Below are 10000 nucleotides of genomic sequence, written 5' to 3' on the forward strand. Positions count from 1 at the left end.
CGAAGGTACGGATCCATTTTGCCGACTTCCCTTACCTACATTGATGCCATCGACGAGAGGCTGTACACCTTGGAGACCTGCTGCGGATGGTGGGTACGGACCGACTCGAGAGCTGCGAAAACCGGACCCGGATTTTCCAGGGCCGCCGAAAGCGCACCGGACGCCGCCCGAGCCGCGGCGCTCTACAGGTACCTTTTCCGTATCTCCGGACGAGCCGATTCCACGGACATGGTCCTTTACGAAGAAGAGAGAACTCTTCCCGGGGCTCCCGGCGACGTCTCCGGGCTCGCTTGCGTCACCGCGGTTTCGCCCGGGAAGCGACGGGCGCCGCCGACATCGCTGCCGACAGCGTCGCCACCCCGGGCCCTCTCCGAGTCCGGGTTCGGGAATATTAACCCGATTCCCTTTCGACGGGAGGCCGGCCGCTTTTTTTTTTGTTTGGGCTTTTTGATTCGATTCGATTCGATTCGCTTTCCTTTCACCTTTCATAACGGATCCGGCGCCTTTTCGGGAAGACTTTCGCCCGCGTCTTAGGACCGACTGACCCGTGCTCGACCGCCGTTGGCACGGAACCCTTCTCCACTTCGGTCTTCGAAGGTCTCGTTCGAATATTTGCTACTACCACCGAGATCTGCACCCGCGGTCGGCTCCACCCGGGCTCGCGCCCTAGGCTTTCCGTGCTCGCCGCGGCGCCCTCCTACTCGTCGCGGCATCGTTTCGGCGCGAAAGTTCATCGCTCCTCGCCGCGACGGTCCGGCATCGGTCCGTCGCTCCAGCGCCATCCATTTTCGGGGCCGGTCGATTCGGCAGGTGAGTTGTTACACACTCCTTAGCGGATTCCGACTTCCGTGGCCACCGTCCCTGCTGTCTATATCGACCGACACCCTTTCGGGGATCTCATGGGCGTCGCGTTAGGCACCTTAGCCGGACGTTTGGTTCATCCCACAGCGCCAGTTCTGCTTACCAAAAGTGGCCCACTTGGCACTCGCATTCGAGGTGACCAACCGCCCAGCGAAGCGTGCTGGCGGCGGCGGCCGGATGGGGTCGGCTCCGTCGTTCGGGAGAGTCGGCCCGTTCCACCCGTTCCGAGTTCGAGAGTAGGTCGAGGCCCGTGAACGGCCCCGGGGCCTCCAATCGTTCGCTTTACCGGATGGAATTGCGACGATCGAGCGCCAGCTATCCTGAGGGAAACTTCGGAGGGAACCAGCTACTAGACGGCTCGATTGGTCTTTCGCCCCTACACCCGGTTCCGACGATCGATTTGCACAGTCAGAGGCGCTTCGGACTTCCACCAGAGTTTCCTCTGGCTTCATCCCGACCGGGCGTGGATCGCCATCTTTCGGGTCCCTGGTCGCTCGCTACGCCAGAGTCGGCCGAGTCGTACTCGGAAAAAGGGGAAACCGACCCGGGGGTGATGCGCCCGCGCGCAGCGGCCTAAACTCGACGACAAAATAGGACTAGTTCAAGCCGCGGGATCTCACCGATGGGCGGAAGGAGGATATGGAAGCTGGCGCCCGGCAATTCCCCTTTTTGGATGATGCGCCGGTCCCCTCTCGGGGAGGAGGGAAAAACAACCGCACGTCAGCCACGAGCCTTCCCTCTCCTATCTCTCTCGGGAAGAGAGAAAAAAGGAAAAGTTGCGGGCACCGCAGCAGCGACGGCGGAAGGCCGAAAACGCCGCGCCGGCGGGATCGGGCACGGCTCGGAGGCGGGTGAGAGGCGAGGAGAAGACGACGGCACGAGACCGACGACACCCCCCGACGACCCCCGGACGACTTTGCCACGACACCTCTCCCGATCGACGCCCTCCTACACGCTCTCTCGCTTTCGCTTCGCCTTCGGGGTTAGTCAGAGGTGGCCCCTACGACTCGCGAACGGCCAGGACTCCTCGGTCCGTGTTTCAAGACGGGTCGGGTGGGTTGCCGATGCACGTCGCTGACCCGGGGTGTGGCGGGCGGCTCGAGTAAAAAAGCGTCGCCGAGCGACCTCTCCGGAAACGGAAACGGGCGCGGGCGGGGTTGCCCCCGACAAGAACCCGAAACGTCGGCGAGGTGCGTGACGGCGAGGCCGCGCCAGTCCTATCCCGCCTCTCATCGCGCACGCGCCCGAGACGGTGGGGCGCCTAAGGAGCGACACACAGAGTGCGTCGCCCGCACGCGACTTCCGGCGGGATCAAAACGGACCGGCTCGCCACGTGTAACGGATCGTGTCAGATTTCCTCCGTTCCCGGCAGAAAGGGGCAGTTACGTTCGCGGGCCCGACGGCCGGTGGCCCCCGACTTCACAAGGTGGGAAGACGGGGGTTTTCAGGGTGATGAAACGCCTGCCGCCTACGGAAAAAAACCCGCGTGTTCGACCTGCACGCCGGGAACGGGTCGCGACGACGGACCGGAGGGGAAGTGCGTCCGGTGCCGGCCGCGCGGAGGTCGCGCCGAAGCGCCCGCGCCATGATTACGCCGAGCGATGATGAAGGGGACGGGTGCAGCGGAGTCGCGCGCGGAGGGAGCAGGAGGAAAGAAGAAGCGGCGGCGACGGATGCGGCGGGTTAGGGCCCGGCGGCAGCAGCGATCGAGAGGACGAGTCCCCTCCGTCGCAGCCAACCGACGCAGCCACCTACCGCCCCGCCGCGGTCGTCACCACGTTTCCCTTCCCGCTATCCACGCGGCCCGTCTCCTTCGTCGGCGACGCGGGCACAAAAGCTGGAACCGCGGGGAACGAGTCCCCCGCGGACACGACGAACGACGACCTGTGCCGCGACGGCCTCTCTTTCAAGAACACACATCGAGTTTGGGCTCGAGCCTAGGCAGCACCGGACTGAGTCCCCCCGCGATCGCGGTGAGCGGTCCCACCCGTTTACCCCTGGGCGGTTTCACGTTCTCTTGAACTCTCTCTCCAAAGTTCTTTTCAACTTTCCCTCACGGTACTTGTCGACTATCGGACTCGTCCCGGTATTTAGCCTTGGATGGAGCTTACCACCCGATTTGGGCTGCGTTCCCAAGCAACCCGACTCTCGGATCGAAGGCCGTCGCTCGCCGTCCGCACCGAATGGGCCTGGCACCCGCCGCGGGCGGCCCCGATCGAGGGAACTCCGAACTATGCGAGACGAAAACGAACGGCTGCCTTCGACCCATGCGCCACACGTCCCGAAGCCTTTAACTTGCGACGGGATTCGGCGTTGGGCTTCTCCCGGTTCACTCGCCGTTACTAAGGGAATCCCGGTTGGTTTCTTTTCCTCCGCTTAGCGATATGCTTAAGTTCAGCGGGTCGTCTCGTCCGAGCCGAGGGCGGCGGTTTTTAGTAGAGTGTGGTGTTTGGAGGAGAGGAATCTCGATCGGTACCCTCCGTGTGACGACGGCTGGCCGATATAGCGCCCGTCCGACCGAAAATGAAGAAGCCAACAATTAAAAAAAAGCGTGGGTCCTCCCCATCCGACGTTGCGTTGCCTACGACGCGGCCACCTTTTTACTGCGACGGCCGTGCTCGTCGCGCTGCTCGAGGCGTCGCTGAGAGACACCTTCATGAGGCAGAGAGCGAGACGAGCAGGCGGCGCTTACGTCGGCAGTCGGTTAGGTCGGTACTTTTTTTTTGGTCTCCCTTCGGCTGCTTTCGGACAGACTCCTCCTGCTCCTCCTCCACAGTGTTTCTTCACGCGGTCGAAAAGGGAAAAGACTCCGCGGTCTGCCAGCGGGAGACGAAGGAGGAGGCCGGAGAGGGTTTTAAAAAAAAAAAAGACATTGAAAGGAGTCAATTCTTTTTTTATTTTTCTTCCCCCTCGTCACTCGCTCCTGCGACGTCCCGGTTACCACCGTGCCGAGGACCGGGCGGGCACGGGGACGGCAAGATGTCGTTTCGTTAACGGAGAAAGACATGTAACGTTCCGCCTCTCGACCGGACGTGGCCCCGAGACAAGGGATCTCGGGGCCGCAATGTGCGTTCGAGGTGTCGATGTTCACTGAGTCCTGCAATTCGCATCAGTTATCGCGGCTGGCCGCGCTCTTCATCGACGGACGAGCCGAGTGATCCCCCGTCCAGGGTTCAGCACTTGGTTTTTTTATATTAGTTTTTGTTTATATAGATTTAGTAGTGTGCGAGGAGGTCTGTGCGAGGAGGCGTGACGGCATTGCAATGTCGCGAGTAGTTTGTTTTTTTAGCTAGCGGCGGTGGCACAGCGGCTGCAAAAAAACAAAAAAAACGATAAAGCGGCGACAAGGCAAAGAAGAAGCGGCCATCACTTGCGGTGGGCGAAAAAACAAACAGGTGGTAAGACGCGGAAGCAAGCAAGAAGAGCTGGGGCTTTAAAAACCTCCGCGTCACCACAAATCTATCTCTCGCTCCGCCTTTTATAGGTTTGTTTGCGCGCATTCGAGGCGTTGACGCCGACAGACAGAGGAGGTAGGCCGGAAAACAACAAACCAGTCTCGAACGGGAAAACGGTAATGATCCTTCCGCAGGTTCACCTACGGAAACCTTGTTACGACTTTTACTTCCTCTAAACGATCGGGTTCGGTCGTCTTCTCCAGGCATCGAACGCCGAGGCGTAGATGCACGAGTGTCGTGACGGACACGTCGCGCACTGCCCGGCGGCGTCGTCGGCCAGATCCGAGGACCTCACCGGACCGTTCGATCGGTAGTAGCGACGGGCGGTGTGTACAAAGGGCAGGGACGTGATCGACGCGGGCTGTTGACCCGCGCCTACCGGGAATTCCTCGTTCACGGGGTTGGTTACAGGCCCCGATCCCTATCACGGGAGGTGGTTCAGAGGTTTCCCAACCCTCTCGGGCCGGGGCGAAGTCCCCGCTGATACCTCCAGTGTAGCGCGCGTGCGGCCCCGGACATCTAAGGGCATCACAGACCTGTTATCGCTCCGCCTCGTGTGGCTTTCTGCCACCCGTCCCTCTAAGAAGTGCGTGAGAAAACCGACCCGGACCCGAGCGCCACGGAGGACGCCGAGCCCGCCGTAAAAATCACTGACATCGGCGCACTAGTTAGCAGGCCGGAGTCTCGTTCGTTATCGGAATCAACCAGACGGATCGCTCCACCAACTAAGAACGGCCATGCACCACCACCCACCGAATCGAGAAAGAGCTATCGATCTGTCAATCCTACCGGTGTCCGGACCGGGTGAGTTTTCCCGTGTTGAGTCAAATTAAGCCGCAGGCTCCACTCCTGGTGGTGCCCTTCCGTCAATTCCTTTAAGTTTCAGCTTTGCAACCATACTCCCCCCGGAACCGAACTCTGGTTTCCCGCAGGCTACCCGCCGGGTCATGGAAGCGAACGCCGGCGGATCGCCGGTCGGCATCGTTACGGTCGGAACTACGACGGTATCTGATCGTCTTCGAACCTCCGACTTTCGCTCTTGATCGAGGAAAACGTGCTTGCCACACGCCATCGCTGCAGTTCGTCTTGCGACGATCCAAGAATTTCACCTCTAACGTCGCAATACGAGTGGCCCCGACCGCTCCCTTCGATCATTGCCTCGCCGTAGACGGAGACCGACAGACGTAGACGAGGCCCTCTTCCATCATTCCATGCTTATCGTATGCAAGCTTGAACAGCCCGCTCTGAGCACTCTAATTTTTTCAAAGTGAACGTACCGGCCGCCGCGGACACTCGGTTAAGAGCACCCTTGGAGGAGAAACCGCCGACCGCAACACGCGCGCAGACAAGACACGAAGCAGGGACTCGGAGCGGACCGGGGGGTTCAAAAAAAAAGAGGAACGCGCGGAAAGGGAGAGGGAGAGAAGCGCGGGGGTCAGAGTGCGGGGATGCGAATGAACGCACCCAAACACACACACGTAGCACCCCCCCGTTAGACTACTCCCGGAACCGAACCGACGACCACTTGTTTTTTTTTTCCCGGATCCCGATCACGACCTCCTCGTCCACCTCGCCGGCAGGACCGCGTGGCGGGTATGCTAGCGGTTGACACCGGCGGAAAGGGCCGGGAATGCGAACGGACGACCAAAGTCAACGACGGACGATGGCGCCGCCGCCCCGGGGCCGCTTGCGCGACCACGAACCCGAGTTCGGACTACGAGCTTTTTAACCGCAACAACTTTAATATACGCTACCGGAGCTGGAATTACCGCGGCTGCTGGCACCAGACTTGCCCTCCGGTTGGTCCTCGTTAACGGATTTGAAGTGTACTCATTCCGATCGCGGGGCCTCGACAGAGTCCCGCGTCGTTATTTTTCGTCACTACCTCCCCGTGCCGGGAGTGGGTAATTTGCGCGCCTGCTGCCTTCCTTGGATGTGGTAGCCGTTTCGCATGCTCCCTCTCCGGAATCGAACCCCGATTCCCCGTTACCCGTAGTAACCACGGTAGGCACTTAACCGACCGTCGACAGTTGATAGGGCGGACCCTCGAGAGACCCGTCGCCGGGCGTGAAAGCTCGTGCGATCGACCAGTGAGTTATCCAGAGTCACCAAAGCGGAGCGCGCCGCCCTATGAGCCCCGCCACCGAACGGACCCGCGAGCGGGAACGCCGACGACGGGAGGACGGAATGACGCGCATCGGTCTCAGTCTAATATGTAGCGCCGCGACCCGGAACGGCCGACGCGGGTGCCAGCGCGCGAGGCGTGGCGACGACGGCGCGCCGACCGATCGCGGCCTGTGTCACATGTATTAGCTCTAGAATTGCCACAGTTATCCATCGCCTCCGAGGAGGAATACGGTCCCGAGGATTAGGTCCGGTTCCTGAGCCATTCGCGGTTTCGCCCGTTCTAATGCGTGGCGTGAACTTACACTTGCATGGCTTAAGCTTTGAGACAAGCATATGACTACTGGCAGGATCAACCAGGTATCGTTGGAATTTGGGACTTTGTTTCGACAGAACGACAGACCGACCGACCGACCGACCGACATAAGACAGACAACTACAACGACGGGCACGTGTTTATTTATTTTTCGAGGGGGTTCGCCGTCAGAAGAAGCGCGCTGCCCGCGCTGATGGCCTCTTTTTTGTTTCTCCCCTGACTTGGACCGAGACCGAGACTCAAAGAACGAAAGCGACCAACGTCGACAACAACAACGACAACGGCACCCTTGACAGCGATACATACGACAAACGACAAGCAGCACGACGGCAGTGCACACGGACATCGAGGGTCAAGGTGCAGACTGAACTCGCCGAGGTCGTCGTCATCGTGGTCGCCATCGATTCCGTCTCGTCGTCGTCGTCGTCAACGTCCACGTCACAGCCGGCCGAGAAGAGAGAACAGACGACAGCGTCGACAACAACAACATCGACAACGGCACCCTTGACAGCGATACATACGACAAACGACAAACAGCACGACGGCAGTGCACACGGACATCGGAGGTCAAGGTGCAGACTGGAATCGTCGAGGTCGTCGTCATCGTGGTCGCCATCGATGCCGTCTCGTCGTCGTCGTCGTCGTCTTCGTCGTCGTCGTCGTCATCAACGTACCAACCGACCGAGACGAGAGAGCAAGCAACAACGTCGACAACAACAACGACAACGGCACCCTTGACAGCGATACATACGACAAACGACAAACAGCACGACGGCAGTGCACACGGACATCGGAGGTCAAGGTGCAGACTGAACTCGTCGAGGTCGTCGTCATCGTGGTCGCCATCGATGCCGTCTCGTCGTCGTCGTCGTCTCCGTCGTCGTCGTCGTCGTCGCCAACGTCAACGTCAACATCACAGCCGTCATCGGGGAGGAGCTGGACCAGGGCAGCGGCGGCGTAAATTTTCCCGTCACCTTCGTCGTCGCCTTCGTCGACCGACCGACCGACCGGCGTCGTGTTCGTGCTCGGAAAACCGAGGAGAGACAACGTGCACATGGCGCGTTCTCGCAAGCGGCTCCTCGGTCCGATTTTTTTGGGCGGCTTTTTCGAGCTTTTTTTTTTTTTTCTCACCCTTTCGTCCGTGCGACGGCGAACGTTAGGGGAAAAAAAAAAAAAAAAAAAAAAAACGACAACAACGCGGCGGACCGGGCGAACAACATCGTCCGACACACACGACATTGACGACCGGTCCCCCTTTTCACAATCGCATCGAGATAAAAACGAACGAGTCCGATTCGAGCACCGAGTCGCGAGCGGGAGGACTGTCGGTGCAAGTATCGATCACTGACGTGAGCGCTTCGCCGGACAGAGGATGGCTCATCCGGCAGCCGTGCAAATCGACGGTATGGGAAGAACGAACAAGAAGAGCAACGACTTGATCGGCGGCTTGGGAACTGCGGGACGGTGAAAACGGGTTAATCGACTGCGACCACGACTGCTCGATCGATCTTCTTTGGCGCTAACAAAGGTGGAGGTGGCGCAAGAAGGGACTAAGCGCTATCACCGTCCACGTATCAGAAGATGCGGCGGCAGACGTCGACGCTTATGCGTTGTCGGACGAGAAGTCGCTGCAGCACGTGTACCGCGAGCGGGACGTCCAAGGTTTTGCCAGACGGAAAGAAATCGGGTGTCAGCGAACGTTCACACGGCTGTGAGATCGGACGCTGACAGGAGTAGGAGGCGGCAGGCAGGCGGCGGTTACGGCGGCGGCGCCTGCTGCTGCTCATCCTCCTGTTTGCTGCGGCGACTTCCAGGACGGGGAGAGCATCGAACAACGTACGTATGGTTACAAGGGGATCAGGATCTACATAGTGCATCCCCCGCGGGCTATTTTTGTTTGTTTGTTCGCTCGTTCGTTAATTCGTTCGTTCGTTCGTTCGTTCGTTACAATGTACGTTTTTCCGTTCGACGGCGGCAGAGAGCGGCGGCGTTTCTCCCTAAGTCCGGAGGATTTATCGGTCGCACAGCGATGGGTCGTTCGGCCGATCATCGAAAGATTCGCAGGTAGTGGTTGAATGGCAGAACGGCAGCAACAACAGCGGCGGCTGAGAGCGGCGAACGCTGAGGCGGAAGCAGAAGCTGCAGCAAACGTATCGGCTAAACATGGTGGACATAGATATGGCTGACGACGCGGGGTACCACGACGACTATGGAACCAGGAAAAGGAGCCGTTAGTTGTTCCAACATATCGTTCGACACGTCGAGCAGCCCTAGGTCCACGGAGAAGCACACACACGTACCACGTATTATAACCTAACGACGATGAGCGGGCGCACGGTTGGCAGGAACGAAGGCGGCGGATCAAAACAAGTTGGAGCGCGGCGACAGCGATAACGGTGACAGCCCTAGGCGGCGGAGATGCCACTTTCTGACGCCTTTGCGACAAGCCCGTAGAGACGTTCCGGACCACCACGAGGCAAAGAGTCGCTGCTCCGACGAACCGACACACCAAAGTGTGCTTCCTACCGAACATGTTTTATAAAACTTTCAAACTGGAAAACCCCAGAAATGGTGTTGGTATTCGTCCAGACCCACCTCCGACACCTGAAAATGGTGGTCAAAAAAAACGTCGATTATACGAAAGCGACATTTCTGGTCGGCGATTTTCCAGTTTTACGCCTACTGCCACATGGGGATGTCGGTAGGCGTCGCAAAGTGCCTTCTCGACGCCTAGGCACACCAGGACTTTGTCATTTTTTTCCCCCTCGAACATTCCTGGTCCGGTCTATTCCGATTTTACACCTACCGCCATGTGGGGGTGGCAGTAGGGCGTCGAAAAGTGCCTTCTCGACCGCTAGCGACACCACTACTTTATCGAGCTCTGGAGGCCCGCACACCGACCCGGGGGCCGCGGAGTCGACCCCGGGGGCCTCCTGGCGTCGCCGCCGCTCACTTGGACGCCTTCCGCAACCTGTGGTCCCGCTCGGGGCCGCCGGGAGCCTCGCCGACCTGACCGGTGTCGGTAGGCGTCTGGAAGCGCCCGGCCGACCTGGACGAGGTCCCCCTGGCCCCCGGGGGACACCCCTTAGTTGGATGGGGGTGCTGTCCCGGGCACACATGCAACCCGCGGCCGCCTACCGACAGCCCCCTTCGCTCGATCGCTACTCCTTTCCAACATATGTCGGAGAAGCCGGGCGGTTGTGAAACCCCAGAAATGGTGTTGGTATTCGTCCAGACCCACCTC

General features: G+C 59.7%; 2 non-coding genes and 1 pseudogene across 2 annotated transcripts in view; all 3 read right to left on the minus strand.

Moving 5' to 3' along the window:
• LOC145273224 (large subunit ribosomal RNA) overlaps positions 1-3286 on the minus strand; it is a 5747-nt gene extending 2461 nt beyond the window's left edge. The window contains exon 1 of the ribosomal RNA XR_013866250.1: positions 1-3286. This exon is cut by the window's left edge and continues 2461 nt beyond it. This is a non-coding gene — a ribosomal RNA (large subunit ribosomal RNA).
• Positions 3287-3877: 591 nt separating this feature from the next.
• LOC145273592 (5.8S ribosomal RNA) lies at positions 3878-4035 on the minus strand. Its single transcript, XR_013866416.1, has one exon. It is a non-coding gene; the product is annotated as a 5.8S ribosomal RNA (ribosomal RNA).
• A 398-nt stretch (positions 4036-4433) lies between these two features.
• Positions 4434-6803, minus strand: LOC145273519 (small subunit ribosomal RNA; annotated as a pseudogene).
• Between the last annotated feature and the right edge of the window lie 3197 nt (positions 6804-10000).

The sequence above is a fragment of the Euprymna scolopes genome, unplaced genomic scaffold (assembly GCF_053919585.1).
Source record: "Euprymna scolopes isolate OS-2025 unplaced genomic scaffold, ASM5391958v1 sca1, whole genome shotgun sequence".
Classification (NCBI taxonomy): Eukaryota; Metazoa; Mollusca; class Cephalopoda; order Sepiida; family Sepiolidae; genus Euprymna; species Euprymna scolopes.